This window comes from Caretta caretta, chromosome 1, assembly GCF_965140235.1.
Source record: "Caretta caretta isolate rCarCar2 chromosome 1, rCarCar1.hap1, whole genome shotgun sequence".
In the NCBI taxonomy this organism is placed as follows: Eukaryota; Metazoa; Chordata; order Testudines; family Cheloniidae; genus Caretta; species Caretta caretta.
The window spans coordinates 69,271,962-69,296,846 of record NC_134206.1 but is presented as its reverse complement, the minus strand read 5'-3'; the positions used below and the strand labels follow the sequence as shown (position 1 = coordinate 69,296,846).

The following is a 24,885-nucleotide window of genomic DNA, read 5'->3' as shown; positions in this document are numbered from 1 at the left end:
AAGAGGGGTTTTTAAGTTCCTCTGATCCTGTGTAAGAAAAGCAGCACCAGGCAGCTGCAGAGGGAGAAAAAACATCGCAAAAAGCCCAGTAAGTATTACAAAGGTGGTAACAGTATTATGATGCTTTAACTTGCATAGAATTGTAGTTTGTTTTAGAATTAAGACTTGAGATAAGTGGTAAATAGTGACAATTTATAGCGAAAAACCCAAAATGGCAGCCGCAATGATTCTCTATTATAGATCTTAAAATGGAGGATGCAGAGCAGACAAGGGATAAAGGTTAGATAGAGTTTAATGGGGAATGACTCAGCATACGTCAGAACACCTAAAAGGGAGGGCTCCGGAGAAAGGAGGATCTATGCTAGTAAGTCAGGCGAGCAGAGGATCTACGCGACTGAGTTAGGAGGAGGAGCAGCTTGAATAATAGGTAAAGCTGATTGGCTAAGCAAATGTCGCTCCATTGGGGAGGATCTATGCTAATGAGCTGGACTTGAGAAAGCAACCAATGAGAGGAGGGCTGGTAATCCTATATAAAGGCTGACAGCCAGCAGGCTTGTGTGTGGGTGTTTGAGCTGCGGTGAAGAGATCAGGAGCTGAAGAGAGTGGTGGGAGCTGAAGAAGCCACAGCAGCAGAAGAAACAGCAGCAACTGAAGAAGCCGCAGTAGCAAAAGCGGCAGGAGAAGCAGAAGCACAGGCAATATGAAGCCCAATAAGACAGATCAAAAGGACCCCGAAAGATGAATTGGAGGAATTTTTGAGAAGGAAGAGTGTAAGTCTGATTTTCTATCTGTTTTAAAAGCGTGTCTGGGTGTGCCTTTAAATACAGTCAGATGTCTGCGTCTGAGTGACATCCACCGCACCCATTCTGTGACAGCTTGGCCGCGGCTCACAGAATGTTAATGTTAAATAGTAACGTCTCTTTAAATAACATCATAATCCCTTCCTGTATGTATGTATAGAAGCTCTGCTTGTCTCCTTGTGATAATTGTAGCACTGTGTGACAACATTGCATTGGGGGCTCTATGCATGTGTATGAGAGGTCTTTATGTACCTTAAGTGCTACACTGTAACTGCTATATACTCTGTGTATTCTGTGCATTTTATTCTATTGCACTGCTTTAGTGTATAACTTCTAAATGTAAAGCAATTGTGTTTCACTATATCTTATGTATTGTAGTGTATTCTTCTTTCTTGCTTTAAGTGTATTGTAATTGATTATTTCTTTTAAATGAAATTACTGCTTGAATATCAATCCTTCGAGCGGAAGGCTGTATCCGTGTCCTCTCATAGATTAGGAGAAATAGTCTGCTCTGGGGAGTCCTCCACAGTCAGAGACAAACACCAAGGTAAAACCCCAGCAATTCCTCTAGGACAAGCCACCCCTCATTAACCATTTGGGTGAGACAAACTGACAATTGGTTTATGGTCATAGACAAACCAGTACTGAGGTGCCTTCGGTCCAAATTTTGGGGTAACAGTGCACGTCTACACTCCTTGTGTTGGCGGTGTGCATCCTTACCAAGAACGCTTGCACCATTGAACTATCGAAGAGGGTAACTGGTGAATGGCTTCTGAAAGCCAGCAACAGTTAATGTGAGCAACACAGTGTTTACACTGACTCTGCATTGACCTAACTACTTAGACATGGACCAATTAAAAATGTGGGATTAACTGCATTAAACCTAATTAGGTGGTCCACGGCCCACCTGTGGCCATGCTCCTGCCTAAAATCAAGGTCAGTTTTTAGCAATAATAAAGCAACATGAGTCTGGCAGTCAAAAATGGGGGAGGGGAAATGAAGGCGAGGCAAGAAGACAAAGCTAAGCAAAAAGACAGTTTGTCATCTTATTTTAAAAAGCTTGAAGTATTGAATAGTGAACATTCATCAAAAAGTATGGGCGAGGAAACATCTGAATTATCTGATCACTTGCCGAGTTGTGGGGATACCACAACAACTGCAGAAGTTGAACAAGTGGACTCTGAAGTGACAATGGAACTACAAAATATTGGTGATTTTGTCAAAGGAAGGGAAGAAACCTAGCCTGAAGACATTGCATTATGGCCAAAATCTGTTTCATTGGCTATGATAGAATATTTCTTAGTAAATAAACTGAAAAAAGTAAGTAATATGGAAAATTTGAGAAAAAGAGTATGAGGTTGCAGGACAAAAGCAATTAAGAGGTCTTCATGAGTCTTCATTTTCTGAGGATGAAAAAAATGGAATTACAGAAATGACAATTTGGTTAATTTTTTCAGAAACCACTAAGGCAGTCTACTGTTATGTTTGCAAATTATTCCCTGATCATAGTAAAAGAAAACAAACATTTGTCAACGGGCATTCTAACTGGAGAAACGTTGCAAGACATATTGCTGATCATGAAACTTCCAAAGCTCACGTTAATGCTATGTGTAAGCTCGCTCAAAGGTGTAAATTATCTGGAAGAATTGATTCTGTATTACAGGCTCAGTTTGAAAAGGTATGTCCTTATTGGAGGAAAGTGCTGAGACGTGTTGTTGCCACAGTCAAACTGCTGTCTTCTTTGGGACTACCTCTAAGAGAACATGATGAGTCATGTTTGTCACATCAAAAAGGTAATTTTTTTTAACCATCTTGACGATTTTCTCAAAGAACATTTGAAAAATCATTACTATTGTGGCTCAGAAATGACCAACTTTTTAATGCACCAAACCTATGATGAATACATCACTATAATAGCACAGCAGCTCAGAAACCAAATCACTGATGAAGTAAAGGATGCCAAGTACTATTCCATAATAGTCAATTCAACACCAGATATGATTTTGAGGTATGTGACTGGCAATGGTGAAGTTGTAGAGCGATTTCTTTGTTTTGCCCCGCTAAAATCCCACACTTCTGAGACAACTGTTTTTGGGGGGAGGGGGCATGCCTGCGGACAGTCAATGTAAACAAAATGTCTCACGCCCCACCACCAGATTCCCCTGATGGGCCATCTGACAAGGGTTGCCAATCCCTGGTCTAATTATTGTGATGTTTCTTGTATGAATATCTTGGTTAAGCTCAGCAGGGGCCTATCTGGAAGAAACAGGCAGGAAGGAAAAGAACGGCTCAAGATAGTCACCTCTGAGCAAACCTTTAAGTGGTGGTAACTGGCAATGGCAGAACTATTCCTTTGATGATTTTACTTATATCTTCAGCTATTCTGCAAAAAACTCATTTGGACCAGGAAAGGTTAAAGCCCAGGGAACAAATGAACTCTGGCAAGATTAAAAGGGACCATCTCAAGAGAGAGTGGTTGTTCAGGGGAACCTGACTGAAACACAGGCATCAGCTGTGGTGTCTGGAGAATCTAGGTTTGTGTAGGTCAACCAACAATGGTGGGGCTCAGTAAATCAGGCATGCATGTAGACCGTTGTTTAAAAATCCTTTTTTCTCTGTTTTATTTTAGCAGTAGGAACAAAATATCTACTTGTATTTTAAGAAGGCTGTCTGATCACTGTATATCACTGGATACAGAGAACAGCAGTTAAGTACCAGAGCTCAGTTGGACATTCAGGGTAAGAATGGTACCATAGCCCAGGTCCCAGTCTAAGAATGGGAGAATTATGAAATTCCACCCCAAGATAAGCAAAGGAATGAGGCATTATACCAGAGTGGTAGTACTTAGAGACCAGAAAGGGAACAGAGTTGCAACCCTAGCTCTGCAACTGTCACAATTCTGAAGCAGTCTTAAACAAAAGAAGCTATTTGTCAAATAAGCACATATGGAACTGAAGTTATATTTCAGAAAATGTACAAACTACAGGTTTCAAAAGTAAAAGTTGGGACTCAGAATCAAAGGGTCAAATAAATTTGTCCAACATTTACACCTCCTCTTTCCGATGCACCACCTCAAGATGCAGCAGAGAAGAGCTCATAAGTAGATGAAATAAAAAAAGTAATCTGAGACAATACACAAATCCAGTTAAACCATTAAACAAAGTGGATAGAAACCACATTGAAACTGATGCAGTTTATTAAAAACAAAAGGGGAGGCCAAAGTAATAAACAGAAGAGGCTCAAATAATGCAACTAAACTCAGAGCAACAGAAGATGATACAGCACAATACAACCATCTGAAATTAGCCCAAGAGCCATCAGAAGTTCTCAAGTTCCAGCATAGTTCTGCATAAAGATGCTATCACCTAACCTCAAGTTTTAGTTGTTGAAAAGAGTCTTGCAAAATCAATCCCATGGGTTAGGGCAAAATAATTTTTAGTTAAAAAAAGTTAATGGCGGATAGTTATTAAATCTTAACTTAAAGTAACATTTCAGTCTTTCCTTTCAAATTCTGCCTCGTCAGACGGTATGTTCCTGAAAAAAAAAAGACACAATGACTAAGAGAGAGATATGTGAGGAACAAACATCTAGTTCTCTGCTGTTAGACTTGGGTTTTCCTATCTGCTGAAGTGTCACAGTTTCACTTTCCAGCCACATAGTAGTAAGTAAGCAAATACTGTGATTGACACGTTTCACCTATATTTTCTAGTATTCTACTAAAACAGAGTTACTAATCATTCTATTCTAGCAGGCAGTAACATATATTTGGGGGAGTAGCAGCAGCAGGAAGCTAAAACAACAAGGCAAAGCACCTACATCTGAGTGAGAGAGAGGAGTAATATTATGTTCAAACTGCATGATTTCTGCCCCAACTACTCCCTTTCTTCTACCTTTATTTACTTACTTTATTTACTGAATTTAGTGCTGGTGAAAATTAATTACCTGGACACTCTGGAGAGCGACAATTTTCTTTCTCTATAGCACGGGTCTAGTCTAGTACGGGAATCACCAGTGCAAGCTCACTTACACTGCTCACTGTCTTGATGCCTTAGTCTTACAGAGAGGATCAACTCTGTGCTTGAGAGATGACTTCCGTTTCTGTGCCTTCCAAAGTTTTTTATCTTTGAATGCCAATTAGTTTAAACTGGGATGATGATTTTTGGAACATGGATGCTCTTCAACTGGGAATTGAACCAAAGCCATGTCATTTAGGCACCTGAACAGCAACTGGATCATCATTTTTGGGCATTGATAATGGGCTAGATTTAAACTGATCCAAACATTTCCAGTTCCCTAACCATACAAAACATTTTTTTAAAAGTTGTTGTACAGCGACAACAAAATTACATTCTGCTCCTGTGAAAAATTCAGATCTTAACTGATGCAAAAGAAAAATATAAAAATTGTTGCCAATGTCAGTAACACCTTAAACAAAGCAGAAAGGTAAACAGCAGGCATTTCAGCCTACTTAATGGTTTCTCACAGAACTATTACTGGACTCCTTTTTCCTCTTCCCAAGTAAGTCATTCATTGCTGAAAGTGTTACTGAGTTCCTGTAAAGTCAATTACCTCTAGATTTGCTGTATTACATAAATTCATACCAGTCTTCTTTAATTCTCTCCTCTAGCCTTTTATAGAACTTCTAAGACCTCTAATCTGTGTCATGTAATCAGCTTGGTTACTAGAGGCCATGTACATACCAGCTGTTTACTGTATGCATTATAAAAATCAGTAGACTACCGTATTTTATTATAGTCCTTTACAACTTCAGAGATATAAACCTTAAAGCTCTGTTAGGACTGCTGTACAAAGCAGAGTATTAGATAGGGAACATGTTTTCAAAATTAAATCGGATTGAAGTACTGCCATATAAGCTCTGCATATGAATATTGATGTATGCTTTGGCTTAAGTTGTAGAAATGTCTTTTTCAAAAGCAGCAAAAACTTCATCTTTTTTGTTTCACCTTGCATCTGTATATAAAATGCATGTTTGATAAGTGACGAATAGAAGAAGTTGTTTCATCACACTGAAGATTTACCAAATGAATAAATGTAAGCAAATACAGTTTACCCCAACGTTCAAGAGGAAAAGCAAACTGATAAATATCACAATTCCCGGACAAAAATTTTATTAAATTTGGAGTTAAGTTTAAATATGCCTGAAGAAGAAAACTTTATAAACAAACAAAAAATATTGGTTGAAAGCCAAACCATTTAAAGTTAATGATATACTTAAACGCTAAATTGGGAAGGTATATGGGAATGCAGTTACGGTACAACAAAACTGTAGATCTTCACTTGTGTCCTTGCCACCCTCGAACTCTCCACGTAAAACAGAAACGTGGAAAATAAAATAAAGTGGGAGTGGTTAAGATTCAGTGCATGCGGATGCTGCCTATATTTACTATGGGAAGTATAGTTGAACTGTTGTCTTACCTACTGATAAAAGGGTAAAGACAGGTTAACTGTACCTATTATATTACAGCCAATTAATATTTTAATTGATATGGTTAATATGCCTGTTTGGCTGGTATCATATTAAACCTCATGAGCATTAAGTATTTTACCTGTAAACCAAATGCCAGGGTATGTAGGATTTAAGAAAAAAAAAGGTTTTAAAATTTCTAAATATTACAAAGAGAAAAAAAAACAATAGAATCACTTTATTTAGATTAAAACATTTCTGACATGTTTGACAGCGCAGAGCTTCCTACATTACCCAGTTTATGAGAGTAAGACCCACTTCCTGTAGAGGACACTGCTCTTCAGGGGTCTGATCCTGCTTCCATTGACTTTTATGGGAGTTCTGACTAACTTCAATGAGAGGACTGGGCCCTAGTTAAGCAGATCAATTAGTTCTTTACTGAGAGAAAAAGCAGATATTTTTAACTTAAAATCAACTATGTTCCCATGGCACACAGAAATGAGAAACTAGATATATCATTAACCATATATCATTAACCATAAAAAGAGCACAGAACACATAAAAGAAATCACAATATGAAAATACAGAAATGTACACAATGTACACAATCTAGTCTCCAAAAATCTATTTTTCTGAAAAATTCCTTGAAACTAATTATTGTAATTAAGTTCATGATTAATTCCCTAAACTTTGTTGTTTTCCAAGTGCCCTAATATTTCTTAATTACAGGATCTTGTGTTTTTGATTGGCATAATGCAGAGTTTGTACTTTACAAACATAAAACCCAATATTAGTATTTGGAAAACAAGTTGACAGAACACCGCCAAACTCATGCAAACATTACACCATTATTTTAGCAAAGCCTTCTTAAACAGTTGTGAAATTCAAGAAATTTAATATCACTGTTGATATTTCCAAAGATCAGTATCTCTATAAATACTCTCTCTCCTTACTAGTCAGCCTTCTCCAGCTTTATTAATTTATCTTTATTTGTGATATTCAAAGAACTGTATGTATTTAATGAGGCTTTAATTTTGATTTTTAATATCTCCATGAGTGTGATATTAGTTTAGGCAACTGCAGACAACTAATTAGCATATTAAGACTAGTATATATGATTTCTCTTTTGTTCATAGGTGTGTATCAGAGCATAATATGGTCCAAGTTGGTTTTGTCGTCGTATTTTAATTTTTAAAGAATAGTATACGATTTCTTGCTCCTTCCTGCTATTCCTACTTAAATCTCCTCCTCGATCTAAACCTGACAGCTCTCACTCCAAGATTAAAAGTGTGTGTGGAATAAATATATTTATCTCAGGTTATCATATAAAATATATGACAGCATGGTATCAGGATTTTGTTGCCATGGAATTGCCACATAACTCACAAGTACAGCCTAAGTTCAATGCAGGTTTTTTGTTTTCTTCTATTTTGGGGGGAGGAGGGGCGGGGAGAAGGGAAACATCTCTGGTAGCTGGAACATGATTCTTTATTACATTATCCCTACCTCATATATGGTATATATGCACATATCTATGTACACTGGCCTCTTTTTGCATAAACACAAGTTTATACACTCAGACACTTGCATGTGTTTTTTAAGGATTATTTTTTGCATGCACCAATTATATTTACACGGAAAAAAAAATATTTGTCCAAATATGCTCTGATGGTAAATCACTTGCATGTGCAAGCTACAGTGCTCAAAAATTCACATGGAAGTGTCTGGGCCAGCATGAACCTCCTTTAACCTGTATTGCTCCCAAGTACATTTTGAACCAAAAAAGCATACAACTTGAAAATATTACTCACACTCTAACCTAGAGAGGTATGTTTCTTTGTTTCAATATCTCTTTCTCCATATTTTCTGCCTAACATACGAATTCACCCTTTACAGTCTAAGATGGATACAAAATGCCATAGAGTTTTCCATTTACTGGTTTCTCCCAAGTATTTTTTTATTCTTATTCACTGTTTGGAGGTTTTTGGTGGGTTGGTTGGTGCAAAATGAAGTACATGATGTCTGAAAAGTACCAGCTAATATAAACAAATGCAATATTTTCTGGAAAAAGAGATATAGAACTGTACCACTCCAAGTCAATGGCAAAACTCAAAAATGACATCAGTGGGAATAGGAACAGGCTTTACATTAAGTGTCATAAGTGAAGAATTCAGCTCCTGCACCCAACTTAACAGTCCAGCCCTCCTCCACACAGATTCACAAAGCAGTCAGTGGCCAACTGAGCTGGGTATGCTGAGTATTGTGTGCACCTGGATGGTAACCAATCCTACTCTGTCCTTCATAACCCATCATAATCCAGTTTTGTGTTAACCTGTGCCAAAAGTCCTTTGGCTCAAAAGGAGCTCTCCTATTAGGCAGAAGGGAGCCCTTCCGTCAAATACACACACACACACACACACACACACACAGCCTTAAGAAGAGCTGGGGGTGAAGCAAAGGGAAACTACAAAAAAGCAAATATCTAGAAGAAAACTCAATTAAGCCAAAAGCCTAGATGAACTCCAGGAAAAGCATCGCCCCAAATTAGCACTCTCTAAAAGTTAAGGAGTCAAATCCTCATTTTTCTTCTTCAGTTAGTACTCCCAAAGGACAGGTCAGATGTGAGGGTCAGCAGAATATTAGGAAATTGATTTTCAAAAGGTTTTAGAATTATCTACATAGACTTGAGGTTACATGTGTATAGAAACTTCTGGTTGGTAGCTTTGCTGGCAGACACAGTAAGAAAAATAATATGAGGGGAAACTGAGATCATCAAAAAGAAAAGGAGTACCTGTGGCACCTTAGAGACTAACAAATTTATTTGAGCATAAGCTTTCGTGAGCTACAGCTCACTTCATCAGATGCATCGGATCATCAAAATAGCCATCATATTTAAAGAGCTACCCTTTGAATTTTTAAGAGATTTCATCATTAGATAGGTTTCAGAGTAGCAGCTGTGTTAGTCTGTATCCGCAAAAAGAACAGGAGTACTTGTGGCACCTTAGAAACTAACAAATTTATTAGAGCATAAGCTTTCGTGGGCATAAGCATCCGATGAAGTGGGCTGTAGCACATGAAAGCTTATGCTCTAATAAATTTGTTAGTCTCTAAGGTGCCACAAGTACTCCTGTTGTTTTTGCATCATTAGATACAGTGCCAAAAAAAACAAAAACACATGCATATGGCAATGGGATGGCATTTTATTTGTTAACCATTAATCTCAATGATTTTGATCAGCTGGCTTTTAGTTCTGAAGGCTCATCTTACATTGACGGGGCCAGGTCCCTGGTGTTCTCAGATTCCTGTGCTGCTTCTGAGTTCAGGCTTCTCTTTAGAGTGGACAGTCAAATGGGTTTCAAAAGTAGCCATCACAGGGGCATGACATTGACAAGGATTTTCTTTATTGGTTCCAAGAAGTCATGACAATGTCACATTTTTAGAACAGTCTTTGGGCAGGCACCGGGCAACACGATATATTTTTGATAAAAGAAAACAGAACACCTCTTGTGCATACCTTATAATTTAAGCACAGAAATTAATGCTGAAACTGAAAGAGTCAGATAGTCCTTGAGAAAACATTAAGATTAAGGGAACAGATCAGAAGTCAAGAATGCAGTAAAGGTTACCTTGAAGTATTTACGGTCCATAAAAGATTTATTAGTGGTGCTATGGCTGATGGACTCATAAGTCATCATCAAATGTGATCACCACATGGACCTGGTATTGCACATGGATGTCTCTAGGAGGTCTTTGGTTTGGAATCTATTTTTCACGAGCTGGAAAGCTGCTCAGTACTGGGTTTAAACCAAGCTGAAAAGGAGTATATATTTTAGAAATTTTCTTGATAATAATGGTAATTAACCAAGACAATGCTCTCACCTGAAAAAAGAATGCACTTCAGTCAGACAGCTAAATGGCTGTAAACACTGCCAACTGCCAGATCACCAGAGGTTATGGGCATAGTGAAATAATTAGTGTTATGATGTCTCTAAAGAAATATTTACTGACACCTTCTCTTGATTACAGAAATAGGGTTTCATATTTAATCTACACATATAATTTGGCTCATAGAATAGCATGCAGGCAGTTTGTGTGGCAGGATGCCAGCCAAGCAGCTGCTGGCAGCATTTTGTGACAGACAGCCTTTGCAAGAGGTATTCAAGCTAGGACAGACCCACTCAATGGCAGAGACTACCTGGACTCTGTCTCAGTAACAGCTCTACAAGGATGCACTGTGGCTTACAGTCCAAGTCATGTGTCTAGGGGCTGGGCAGGCAAACAGTGTATCTGGCAGGGCAGCCAATCTGACCTTAAGGTTGGCCAGTGATAAACAGCAGCTAATGGCTAGTCTGAACAGCTACAGCCACTCTTTGCTGCAAAAGTTACATTCATTTCCCAATTCTGTTTAAATTTGTATTGTTTGTTTATTTAATAAAGTTTGGCTTGGTACTAAACTACCCTGGCTTGTAAACTCATCCTTTGGGCGAACCTTTGGCCATCTGAGCTCAGTTCCTTTAGCCCTCCTAACCACACATGGCAGTGTCTGGGTTTTTTGCTAGAGGATTGTTGGCCCTCCTAAGCAATCACAGCCCACACCAAAGGTCACACCTCTAAGAACCCCTCTTCTTTGCCCTAAAAAAGGAAAGTGCCCCCCTTCCAGCTGTGTTGGAACAAAGGGCTATTCATACTCTCCTGCTGCAAAGAGGAGGACAGGACATAGAGGAAACACTCAAATCCTTATCATCAGTGTATTTACTGGTGTTTCATTTGGATGCACATTGTTCTAATACTGACTAAACATTGCTTTCTCTTCTCTGTTTGGGTCAAGCGAGAATTGCATTTGGGCATGTTTCAGTATATTATGTTACAGCTTTGGGTGAGGTCAAAATTTATTTGGCTGTTTGAGTCAGGAACATAGGTAGGCAGAGGTATAGATTCCATGTGGAGTTAGGACTGAGGGCATGTCTACACTACTACGCTACATTGGTGCAGCTGGTGAAGACACGATGGGAGAATGCTCTCCCATTGGCATAATTATTCCACATCCGCAAGAGACTGGAGAGAGAGTGTTCAACGCTTTAAGCCAATGTAACTTACATCGCTCAGGGGCTGTTGTTTTCACATGCCTGAGCGACGCAAATTATATCAACTTAAACAGCAGTGTAGACCAGCCCTTAAGACTCACTTTTTGTGAATCATCTGGTAATAAAATTCTAACATGGTGCTCTGTACCTTGATACAAGCCAAGTATGTGTAGCTGTCCTTCTAACATTTAAGGCATGCAGGAACCGATTTTGAGCTTTACATTTCCTTCACTATTTTCCATCTACTACCAGTGATAATGGTAAATACTGTAGTTCTTGGTGGATCTTTATGAAAAAGTTAGAACAGATCTATACATAAAAATAGTCAGTACTGTACATTCAGTGAGGTATGTATACTGTAGAAAAATTATGTGATTATATCATCCAAGATTCTACCATAACACATATCTACAAGGAGGCCAATTTAAGGTTGCACAGGTAGCCCCAATACTGGTGTTTCCAAACTTGGAAATGTTTGACTTTTTAGCCTTAACATTCTCTTCAACAAAGTTTTTTGTAAGTGATATTCATACAAACACGTCTATATGATATTTTTAAATTTCTGGCTTGTTATTCTGTGGGACTTGTTAGCACACACACAAAAAATGCATAAATGCTAATTATTTTTCCTTAGCTCTAAGCAATACTCTCTCCTCCCATGTAATTAATACATTGTGGGAATTTTTTTTTTTAATTCATCACTTCTTTCCATAAGGAAAATTTGTGGTACTTCAGAAGTTACTTTCCTCTACCTCACACGATCTACAGAGGACTGACCAATTTCAATAATCCATACCACGTTTTACATTTGGTTTCCTTCCATTTCACCCTTCTTTTTAACCCATGAATATATATATATGAATACTCCTACTGCAGCAATGTAAGGTATAGATGAACTGAGTCCACGTGTATTGTCACAGAATACAAACATTAAAAAAATAGAAGTGAACCTGAATTATTGCAGGTTAAGGAGAACACAGAGCCACTTTTCCCTTGAAAATTACAGTGGAATAGTTCCAATAAAGGAGAAAATGATTAAGTAATAAAAAAAATATTCATGGTTATTGACAATTGGAAAAAATTTCAGCGCCAACCCACAGAAACAAATTAAATGGCAATAAACTTTGTTAATGCAGAGTTAAGGTTGCCTGGTGACAGCTCATGGCCTCCCAGAATGCCCAGTTCAGCAAAACTCAAGCTTATGAAAACCAGGAAATGCAGAATTAAGGTAAATGCCCCAGCAGACTTAACTCCTGGAGCTGGCACTAGCCACAGGGAATTATGTGCATGCACGCCAGCTGCATTCAGTGTGTTAGATACAGCTGTAATGAATGGTGGAGGATTAAATTGGAGCAGCACAGAAGAGCTGTGATTGCGATATTCAGTCATCTTCAGGGCTTTGACCCTCTGTGTGTATGTGTGAGCCTCTCTACCTGACCCGTGTGTGTATGATCAAAGGAAAGAGGTACATAGGTACCTTGGGAAATCCAGTATGCCTCATGTTAGTACTACATTGTGTAGAGGCTGCATCACTAGTAGGGCACAGGGGTCTTCTTGCCATGGGTATTGTCAGCAGTTAGGAGGGAAACAAGTGTTCTCTATGAGTTCAATGAAGGGTAAGTGGAAAGTATAGGGTTTGATGGTATCATATGCATAAGGGTAAAGGGACTGTAAAAGAGGCTGAAGAAGTTGTAAAAATATAGTGCATGTGGTGTTCTTTCTGTGAGGTAGGCTAAGCATATGAGTGTACACAGTGCCTATGCAGTACAGAAAGAGAAATGTGTTGGTAGGGGTGGTGGTCAATTGTAGTTTTCACGTAGATGTGCAGTTCAGACACTCCTGGGGACAGGTAATGATAATACCTAGTTCTTACATAGTCCTTTCATCAATTGATCTCAAGGAAGTTAATTACTCCCCTTGCACAGACGGAGAAATTGAGGAGAGTCCAGGTTTCTTGAGACCCAGTCCACTGTTCTCTCCACTAGGCAACATCATTGCTATGCACTTTTTAAGTCACACACACAGGTAGCGAAATGGTGATAATGGCTGTGCTCTGAAATGGTTGGTGTGTAATTGTTAACAGCCAGTGAGAGAAATCTCAGACCGTTCTTCGTCCCAAAAATGTGACAGTTTTATTACAAGGTACTCACAGTACCTTTAAACATGCAAGAGAAGACTGGTATATATCTTTTCTCCCTCCCCGCTTCTCCACTGTTTCCCACCATATATAGCTCTCCCTACCACCATTTCCACCTCACCCTCTCCCACTCCTGTCACATTAAGCCATTGGTATTTTAGAAGCCAGGTGATCACAAAATCCATTGATAAAACCTGAGGGTTTTTTCCTCAGACACACTTACTCAAATGACCCAAAATTTAGATCACTAACCCTACAGTACAACACCCTCCCCTGCGTGCACCGCACCCCCCAACATTCTGGAGATGAATGGAGATTTTGGAACACTTAGAAAAATTGTCCTTTAAACATTGGTTTAATCTTAACTGTAGCAAAGACTTTGCAATACTATTTAAGATTTTATCAGCGACTACTTTGCTATATGCAAATTCCCAGCACAGAATGTTCCTGGAAGTGGCAAGATCTGAGAGGTGTGAAGTGGCTCATTCATCTTAACAGGATGCTCTCAACTGAATGACCACACCCCACGGAGATTGATACGGCCTGAAACAACTGTTCGGAGACATGTGAACTGCTCCATTCATGTTGGCTGGTGTTCCCATCCTCCCTCCCCAGCGTTGCAGAGCCTAACGCTGTGTCTACTACACCGCCTTTAGCAACCCGGCTGTGCTAGTACAGCCGTGCCACGAACAGATGCGCAGTGCAGCCACTGCTGGTCAGCAGCAGAGAGCTCTCCTGCTGGCAAAACACTTCCACCCACAACGAGCGGCATTAGTGTGGTCGGCAAGAGAGTGCTCCTGCCGACCAAGCCCTATTCACACCAGCGCTTGTCGTCAGCAAAACTTTTGTCTTTCAGGGAGAAGGGGGGTTAACACCTCTGAAAGACAAAAGTTTTGTCTTTCACTTGCCAGTGTAGACAAAGTCTATGATAAGCATCAATTATCATAAGCATCTCCTTAGCCCAGTCACGGCAGTATGTGCATGACTCCAGTATGTCAGTAGTGGGCTCTCCACCAAAGGAGCAGGCTTCCCAAGATCCTGACTCACATGGGGGAGGGGAGGGGGAAGAAGCCCAGACACCCCCAAAGGGGCAGGCATCCCCAGAACCCGGCTCACGAGGAGGGTGTCAAACCCCCATAAATGGTTTCCCCCCCCTCTCCTGAGTGTGGCACAGACTCCCCCTAGAGGGACAGGGGCAGGGAGGGGGGCTCAGATACCCCCTAAAAGGGCAGGAGCTGCCCAGATCCCAGAACACAAATGAAGACAGGGAGAGGGGCTCAGAATCCCCCAGATTCTGGCACACAAACAGAAGGAGAGAGTGTATGGGTCTGACAAGTGCCCTGGCCTCTACTCTCCCTCAGTCCTCCTGCCACTATCCCCTCTCCCTTCCCAGTATCCCCCTATCCTCATTTGAGACTCCCAACTCCTCTCCAGCGATCCCCATTTATGCCCCCTCACTGTAGTCTGGCAATCCTCTCCCCCTACTCCACAACCCACTCAACTCTCCCCTCCCAAAAAGAATTCACTTGTCCATCGACTTGACACTGGCTGCTAGATTCAGGATCAAGGGCTTACTGTTCATGCCCTTGAGCTAACCAACTGCAGTGAAAGCTATCCACTTAAATACTCTTTGGCTCTCTCTTTGCACTTGCTCAATGTAATCTGTTTGCTCTTGCATTTTAGGCATAAACCTAACCGGAGAAGCAAACTCTTTTGCTAACAATGTTCTCATTTTGCTCCCCACCCTCCAAAGAGCTAAATGGGTGCCATGAAATTTCTGGGGATAACCTCAAGTGAGTGCAACTCTTGAGCCAGGATTAGAACCATGCTTTGATTCCCTGGTATGGGCAGACACACATTGGCAATACAAGTCAACTTGAAGAAAAGCTGTTTTATTTTCAGAGCATTTTACACCTCAGGAACCCCTTACTCAACTGATTCCAAATTTGGACCACTGACTGAACCCTCGCATCACTATGAGGTAAACCAAATATCAAGATAATCCAATTAACTGTGTGGATTTTATAGCATTTAAGATTAAAGCTTCAACAGAAAACTGGTCTTAACCCAACTGTAGCACAGCTAGCATTCCACTACAATCTAGTGTTTAAAAGGAGACAACTCTACATCCTTTATCCTAGTACCCTGAATAAAGCGAGATTCAAAAAAGTGAGAAGTTCCTCAGTGTAAATAGTAACTTTTTGAATTTGAATAAAATAATTATTTTACACCAGTTTGGATGCCCATGAAAACTTTTGAGAAAAAACTGTCCCATCACTAGAAAGCTGTAAAGCTCCAGGCAATGAAGCTTTTCAAACTTCACAAGACTCTTCTCAGACTTTGATGCCACATATTACATTTTCAATTTCACACCCTGCATTCACTTTGAAGTCTTATTCATTTTTATGGCACTACTGCCTTGGGCATCCTTCAGATCCTTAAACAACAAGGGGAACTACACTATCAATATCTGTGCCACAGTATATCACACATCCTGATTTACACATAGTTTTTGTTTCAGTGTTACTATTTTGGGGGCAAAGAGAGTTATACCAGGACAGCCTCTAACACAGATGCAGTTATATCAATAGAAAAGGTGCCTTATACCAGTACATCTTATTCCCCTTCCTATACAGATATAAGCATACTGGTATGCTTCCATCCATACGTGCATCCACATTAGGAGAGCTGTACCACTTTAATTATACCATAATAGTTAAATCAATATGTGGGTGTATAGACCAGCTCTAAGTCACCTTAAGGCTTACTCTGCTATAGAAGAGAAGGAAACTAAAATCAAAAGCTTAGTAGTAAAAACCTATCACAGTATAACCACCCATTATTTTGCTTAATGTTCAGTATTTTCTACAGATACGTAACACTGCATTAACAGTGTAATATCATGCACAGCAATTCACTGTATATAGTGTCAGATTAGATTTAGGACACTCAGTTGTCATTGTCACAGACCCACAGGATGGGTGCTACACCACCAGCTTTGGAACAGTCTCCTGGAGGAACTCACTCAGTGTGCCAGAGCCCCAAGGGGATTCACTCTTCCTTCAGGATAGGCCACGAGGCCTCATCATTTCCTAAGACTGAACTTCTGTGGCTTCAGCACTCCGGCTTCACATCACAAGCTCTATTCAGTGAGTCCAACTGAGACAGACTCCTGATAGAGAATTTGTATGTTCTTCAGGAATTAAATGCATCTCACCAAGCATTTGCAGAGACACTTAAGCTACGTTGTCAAAACCGAAGGGTTTATTCGTCAGCTGGCACACAACATAGGAAGTCCTCAGGTTAGCATAGAGAAATAAAGGTTAAGGCATAGATCATTCTGGTTAGCCCACAGTGCCCAGCCAAGCTGTAGGAAACCCCAGGTTCAGGTTCTGTCTCTCTTCATCTCACCTCCTTGTCAGTTCCCCTGTGAGGACCCTAACTCTCTCCAGCAGCCAACATTTAGCCCCCTGCTTCCCCCTCAGACCTTCCCAAACTTTTGTTCTGGAGCTAAGAGATCTTGCTCAGCTTCCTTGCTGAGAGGCCGGGAAATCCATCTCTGTCTTGGTCTATGGTTGATAGGTGTCAATGTCCTGGTGATTGGATTTGCCATTGTCTTCTCAGACTCTCCACTGATATGGGATCAGCCTTGACCAGTCCTTTTTAATGGCCATTCACATTCAGCTAGGCAACATTCATACCCATCTCTCTTAGCCTACCCTGAGAGCAAACAGAAATTTTTCTCTCTCACTGAGTAACCATGTGTATTATAGGGAAAACTGAGGCACACAGAAGATTCATAGTCTTATTACAGAAAATTCCTGCTTCATCACAGTCATATTAGGCTTTTAATCAAACACTGCAATTATCACAAAAATAAAAAAAGTATGTTATCTACATACTAGAAATGGTTAGTTTCTTCATTAACCAATGAAGAAAAAGCAGCCAAAGCCTAAATCAGTCATTAAAATTATGAAGTTTTATCTACAGAACAAAGGGTGTTTGAAGGCTACAACAACAGATCAGAAATACTTCAGAGAAAAAGGAGGATGGTCCAGTCATTAGGAGACTAACCTATGAAGACCGGAGACCAATTCCCTGCTCCTCTACAGACTTCCTGAATCACCCTTGGCAAATCACAGCTTGTCTACATCTCAGTTCCTCATCTGTAAAAACAATAATAGCACCTCTCTACCTCATAAGACTGTTGTGAGGAAAAATGCTTTGAAGATTGGGAGGCACTCATTTGTAGTTACACCCAAGATGCATCTACACTAGAAACACTACAGCAACAGCTCTGTAGTGTAAACATTTACTACAATGACGGAAGGGGTTCTTCTGTCACTGACATAAATCCACACCTCCAAGAGGTGATAGCGCAACAGAAGAAACCACAGCTTAGGTAAGCTTAATTACATCACACAGAATGTGAAATTTTTCACAATTCTGAACGAGCTAGTTAAGCCCCGCTAATTTTTTAGGGTAGATCAGCCCATAATAATTACTTATGTTTTAAGAGATCAGCTACCACTTCAAGGGTCAGGAAAAAATTCTGCCCATATCATGCCCTCCCCTCTCCACAAAAAAAAGGGTAAAATAGGAGAAGAGGGGAGGGGTGGGTTCCTGTCCAGTTTTAGTGCTGAAGTTGTTCATAAGTCTGTCTCACTGTAGTGATATAGAGTTATCTGGATGACCTTTTTAAGTTACCTAGTTTTACCTACTTCCTTCCCTCCTCTCCTCCCCACCCTATCCCGCTCCAGTTATGGAAACCCAAGGTTAACTTTCTGGTTGGTTATCTTCTTTAGGTTTTGGTATGGACTTGAAATGAACACCTGTGGTATTGATGTCCTTAACAGATTCCTAAAAGGCTTATGTATGTATTGGTCAGGACAGCTGTGCAACACTGATGTTTTGTCATTCCAATGAGAGAGTGTTAATTAACAGAGTACAATGGAGTAAAACATCATTGCGTGCAGAAACTCAACATCCCAAAATGTACATAGCATAGCACTTCTCATGTGACCAAGAGGAAATCCGCAGGCATAAAGTAATTCACACAGTGGCTCTAATATAGGGCCTTTGGCTACTACCTTTCCAGCTTTTCTGAAGCCAATGCAGTCATTGTAGTGTCATGTAGTAATTGTTATGTGACTATGTACGCTTCTTGAAGTTTGCATGCTTATTAACTATTAACTCCAAAAGTATAGTTTACTAATTTTCTGAAAGCAGTTAAATGGCAAAGTGGGTAAAAGGGTTAACCCTAAGTTTAAAAAAATATATATATTTTTTTGTTTATGAAGAGCTGAAATCTGAAGATAGGTTCAAAAGGGGTCTGCTTATATGCACGACACCCCTACTTTTAATTCACCAAAACCCCAAGAATATGATTAAATTAAAAAGCCTATGCAAAGATTTCATGAGGAAAAAAGGCCTCAAAAACAAATTGTCTAAATAAAAGGCATGGTAAAACAAGATACCTTTAATAGGTTTGATGTTAATATTAAATATTGGGATAAATTTAATGTTAATAAAGTACCCCTGTAACAATGTATAGGGTGTATGATTTTTCAAAAAAAAATTAAGGTCATATGGTAATGATGCTTCTCAGCTGTTACTTGGGAACAAACTTAAAGCTTAGCACTGCAGAAAAAACCATTACAACTTGGTCTGCTGTATAAGAAAAACTGAGGTACACCACCTCATAAATTTAATAACTGAACAGCGGGATAATTCACCCTAAACCCTTAAAAGGTAGAAGCCATTGAAACCTGGCCTGCCTATAGAACAAAAACACAGGAAACTCTGGGGGTAATTCCTCTGTTTTGCCTGCAATCAGCAAGGGTATTTGTAAAAGAAAGGGATATTTTAAGCGATAATCTTCCACCCCAAAAGGAGTAGAAACATGTTCTTTTTGTCTTTCAGAAAATCAGAAAAAGCTGGTACCAGCTAAAGAGCAACCCAGAATAACATGAACCTACTGTCACGACAAAAATTGTGTTTTGTGTTTTATGTTTTGTCTTGTGTTGTTTGTCTTGTTGCTAGCATTGTTGTGTATTGTGTTACAAAAAAAACCTACTGCATTAGGCAAAAAAGAATTAATAAGCATTTTAACTGTATGTACAGAAACCAATGTTGCAGAAGGGCAGAGGTCAAGGAATGCCAGTCTGTTAACAGGAAAAACATCCTCAGGTAGCAGACACCATATTAGGAGGGATTGTTTTTTGGAGCAGGGATTATAAATACTGTAACCCTGGATATAATTAAGAATAAATTAAGTTCCTTGTCACAACTGCAAGATAGTCTCATTCACAAACAGGCAGATACTACTGTGGACTTGGTAAAAATAGGTCTGGGAAACCTGAAAGCAACATGGAATATGTGGTGGTGGTTAAACACCACCACCTGGCTGCTGTATAAACAACAAAGAAAATTAGGGAATAAAACTACCTTGGCCATAGGATGTACTGAAATGCAAATTCTTAGTTTAGCATTACTTGAACACAAAATGTTTTGGGTAATACCTGGAAATGTTAGGGTATTAACGCATCTTTTAAAACAATGGAAGAGGTCCTTGTTTGACAGCTACAAATATGAATGGATGCAATATGTTTCCAGCATAGTTAAGCCTAATTTGTTATTCGGTGAAATTATTGTTAAAATTGCTCACCGACAGTCTGTGGAGACAGAAATATGGAAAGTGAGCCAGCTCCCAAAATTGACCATGGGATCCCCCGGATTATGGGTCAGTGGGCTAGGAAAAAGGAGAAATTATTGAATACCCAAGCATGCATGGAGTGGAGCTGGCCACTAGATTGATCTGGAATCTGAACTGGTAACTATAACATCAACTGGTGGGACAGTGTGTGCATGTGTGTGTGATTGAATGCATATGCTAATTGTTGTATCTCCAATAAATGCAGTATATTGCCTTTTCCCCTGAAAAAGATTCCATGTGCTTCTTATAAGCCTAACAATGTGACTAGTTTTGTTTCTTTTTTGTGGATAACAAAGACTTGAAAGGTCACCCCCACCCAACCTGAAAAACATGAGTAGTCAGAAGGCAACAAATCTGGAGTTTCTAGTCCTCACCTACGTTAAAAACAAACCCTAAATTTCTAGACAAAGACAGCTTAATTTATTTACAAACATTACAAAAGTAAAAACCGTCATTTAAAAAAAAAACCTACTTACTGAGCTGACACCTAGTCAGATTTGCCTCTGTATCTGCACAAAAATTCTACCTTGGCATAGGATTAGAAATGTGAAATTTCAGACAGATTCAAATTTTGATCATGCGATGGGGCTAGTAAGCACTAGGCTTATAATGGAAAGCTAGCTTCAACCTAAAGTATGTAGAGTCTAATATCTTTAAAAACCCCACAAGCTTTCCACAAAATGAGGTAACAAGTTTAAAATCTAATACATTAATCTGCTGTATCTAAGCCAACTGCTAGCAAGATTTTTTTGTCAAGGGTTTTATTGGTTAGAGCAAAAAAATGCAGAAGCATTATTCTGGGCAATAAAAATCAATGTATCAGCATATCACTCTTTGTGCCTTATTAAACATGTGGCAACTTAAGTTATCATTACATTTTATTATTATAAAAGTTACATTTTAAATTACTCTGTAAAATATTTAATGGGGCTTCTGGGTTATGGGACAAGAGATAGATGTGCAATTATTTATTAGACACAGCAATATCTTAAGTTTGTGTTTTTCTATCTATTATCAAGATCCATCCAATGATCAGACTGCAAATTCCCTCATCAGTTTTCCCAATCACTTTATCTACTTGCATTCAAAAAACATCAGAGTTTTTACCCACTTCATTACTCTCAAATACACGTTTGCCTTTCCAAATTCCTCCCATGTCATTCTGTCAATGTTGTTTATATCTAACCATCACTATATTGCCATATTTGCATGACACTCCACATTTCTGCAGCCTTCCTCTCCTCTTTACTCGTATCATGAGCACTTCCAACAGATAATAAAGGCAACACTTTAATTTGACAAAATACTATTTTTTAATAGCATATGTGCAAAGATATACATATTGTCTCAAGATCCTGGATACCACTGACCAAAGGACATTTTCTTAAGACTAATGCTTTCGGTGAAAAATAACAGTTTACTGATATAGTAAACAAACTGTTGCTACTATGTTGATGCTTCTGGGAATGATATCACAGGCGAAGGAATCAACTCATACCTTTAGGTGGTAAGTAATTAAGTTGTTAGTGGTAAATAAAGTACCTAATTTTCATATTTCTCTTTTAAACAAAGACATAGTTTTGTTTTCTCATAGGCCTTTTAATGATCTATCTGTTACTAAGAAGGCCTCAAAACCTGCTTGTGGCCACAACACACAAAAACAATGCAAAAAATTAAATTCTATTAAATTGAAGGGTACAATTTTAATCCTTAAAACAACATACCCATTTGGAAAATTAACAAGGAAATACAGAAAGATACCAAAGCATGTTCAATATTATGCTAGTTTTATCAGTAAGATTTTTTTTAAAATAAGTTTCATTCTGGGACACTTAAAAAAATCTAAATTATCTCAAATAATCTGTCATCTTTTTAACACTTTCTCAAGCAGAATTAATGTGAATTTTCCTCTTTTTAGTTGTATTATGCATAATATAGCTTAGCACATAGTTCTGTCATTTGGCTAAAAAGTTACATTAATTATCTAATAAAAAGTAAAGTTTCACAATTTTCAGCCTCAACACATTCCTACTGATAACAGTGTAAAAATATGTGTAATTTAAGTTTTAAAGTAACAGGCTGAGGTACAGTCTTAGGCCTACATTACAAACTTATGTTGACTCAAGTTACACCAGCATACAGCCACTGCAGTTAATACATGTTTTATGTGCGTGCATACTTGGCTCCTTGTATCAGCAGTGCAGGTACTCACCAGGAGTGCTCGTATCAATGCATAGTGAAGTGTACCTTGGATAGGTATCCCACAATGTAACCTGCCACCATTCAGTGCACTTGTTGGAAAGATTTGGCAATGCATGATGGGGCCGAAACAAGTCATGCAGGGATGACTTGGACTGCAGGGTAAGTTTTCCAGTTTACAATGGTCTCCACCCCATAATGTTACTTGTATTCCATAGTTTTCATGATTTTTTTCAAATGCCCACAAACCTCCGTGGCACTCCTTGCTGTCCACCATTTCTGACAGAAGCACTGACCTTGCACACTCTGCACTACTGTCATGAGCGTTGCAAGCACAGGACACACAATCCTGGAATATTTGCAGAGTCGCAAGAAGAATCAAATCAGTGGGGAACATGATGATTCCTTGGAAGACAGATCGCTGTGGGACACAGCGAGAACCAATTCACGGTTGTTGGTGGCGTTCATGGAGGAGCTGCAGCTGGTTGAGTGCCACTTCTGAGTTCAAGAAAAAAAGCACTGATTGGTGGGGTTACACCATAATGTAAAAAGAAAAGGAGTACTTGTGGCACCTTAGAGACTAACCAATTTATTTGAGCATGAGCTTTCGTGAGCTACAGCTCACTTCATCGGATGCATACCGAGAATATGAAACAATACCTCCTCCCACCCCACTGTCCTGCTGGTAATAGCTTATCTAAAGTGATCATCCCATGGGCCATTTCCAGCACAAATCCAGGTTTTCTCACCCTCCACCCCCCTACACAAATTCACTCTCCTGCTGGTGTTAGCCCATCCAAAGTGACAACTCTTTACATAATCAAGTCGGGCTATTTCCTGCACAAATCCAGGTTTTCTCACATCCCCCCCACCCCCATACACACACAAACTCACTCTCCTGCTGGTAATAGCTCATCCAAACTGACCACTCTCCAAGTTTAAATCCAAGTTAAACCAGAACATCTGGGGAAAAAACAAGAGGAAACAGGCTACCTTGCATAATGACTTAGCCACTCCCAGTCTCTATTTAAGCCTAAATTAATAGTATCCAATTTGCAAATGAATTCCAATTCAGCAGTTTCTCGCTGGAGTCTGGATTTGAAGTTTTTTTGTTTTAAGATAGCGACCTTCATGTCTGTGATTGCGTGACCAGAGAGATTGAAGTGTTCTCCGACTGGTTTATGAATGTTATAATTCTTGACATCTGATTTGTGTCCATTTATTCTTTTACGTAGAGACTGTCCAGTTTGACCAATGTACATGGCATCAGTTTGGATGAGCTATTACCAGCAGGAGAGTGAGTTTGTGTGTGTATGGGGGTGGGGGGGATGTGAGAAAACCTGAATTTGTGCAGGAAATAGCCCGACTTGATTATGTAAAGAGTTGTCACTTTGGATGGGCTAGCACCAGCAGGAGAGTGAAATTGTGTAGGGGGGTGGAGGGTGAGAAAACCTGGATTTGTGCTGGAAATGGCACACCTGATGATCACTTTAGATAAGCTATTACCAGCAGGACAGTGGGGTGGGAGGAGGTATTGTTTCATATTCTCTGTGTATATATAAAGTCTGCTGCAGTTTCCACGGTATGCATCCGATGAAGTGAGCTGTAGCTCACGAAAGCTCATGCTCAAATAAATTGGTTAGTCTCTAAGGTGCCACAAGTACTCCTTTTCTTTTTGCGAATACAGACTAACACGGCTGTTACTCTGAAACCATAATGTAAGTTTGGGATTATAAGCAGTGGCTACGACCTTTCAGATGTACAAGACCACATTACTGGATCCGTGTCCAGCACAGGGACACCCAAATGAGAGCTGCATTGATAGTGGAGGAGTGAGTAGCAATCGCATTGTGGAAACTTGCAATGCCAGATTGCTATTGGTCAGTCACAACTCAATTTGGAATCAGGAAATCCACCAGGGGGACTGTGGAGGTGAAGGAAGCAATTAATGGCCCTGCATACTTGCTACACCGGACTGTGACTCTTGGCAACGTGCAGGACATACTGGATGGATATGCAGCAGTAGGATTCCCAAAGTGCAGCAGAGCAACAGACAGTACGCATATCCCTATTTTGCCACCAAACCACCTTGCTACAGAATACATCAACAGAAAGAGCTACTTTTCTGTGGTTATGCAAGCACTGGCAGATCACCAGGAATGTTTCACTGATATCAGTGTGGGCTGGTCAGGGAAAGTGCAATACATTTGCATCTTCAAGAACACAGATCAGTTCAGAAAGCTGCAAACAGAAACTCTCTTTCCTGAATAATGAATTACCATTGGGAATGTTGTGATTCTGGGAGATCAGCAGTGATCCTGAGGGATCCAGCCTATGCCTTACTCGTGAAGCCGTACACCAGCCACCTCAATAGCACCAAGCAACGATTCAACTACCAGCTCAGCAGGTGCAGGGTGACAGTTGAATGTCCTTTTGGTTGTTTCAAAGAAGGACATTGGTGTTGTTTACTCACCAGACAGGACCTCAGTGAGAATAATATCCCAATCGTTATAGCGGTCAGCTGT

General features: G+C 39.6%; 1 protein-coding gene and 1 long non-coding RNA gene across 3 annotated transcripts in view; one reads left to right on the top strand and one right to left on the bottom strand.

Moving 5' to 3' along the window:
* Window positions 1-24,885, bottom strand: part of TDRD3 (tudor domain containing 3) — a 306,664-nt gene that overhangs the window by 236,193 nt on the left and 45,586 nt on the right. The window lies entirely within an intron of this gene.
* On the top strand, window positions 579-20,956 carry LOC125637421 (uncharacterized). The gene is made up of 3 exons (XR_012668670.1): window positions 579-770; window positions 2,464-2,593; window positions 19,369-20,956. It is a non-coding gene; the product is annotated as an uncharacterized LOC125637421 (long non-coding RNA).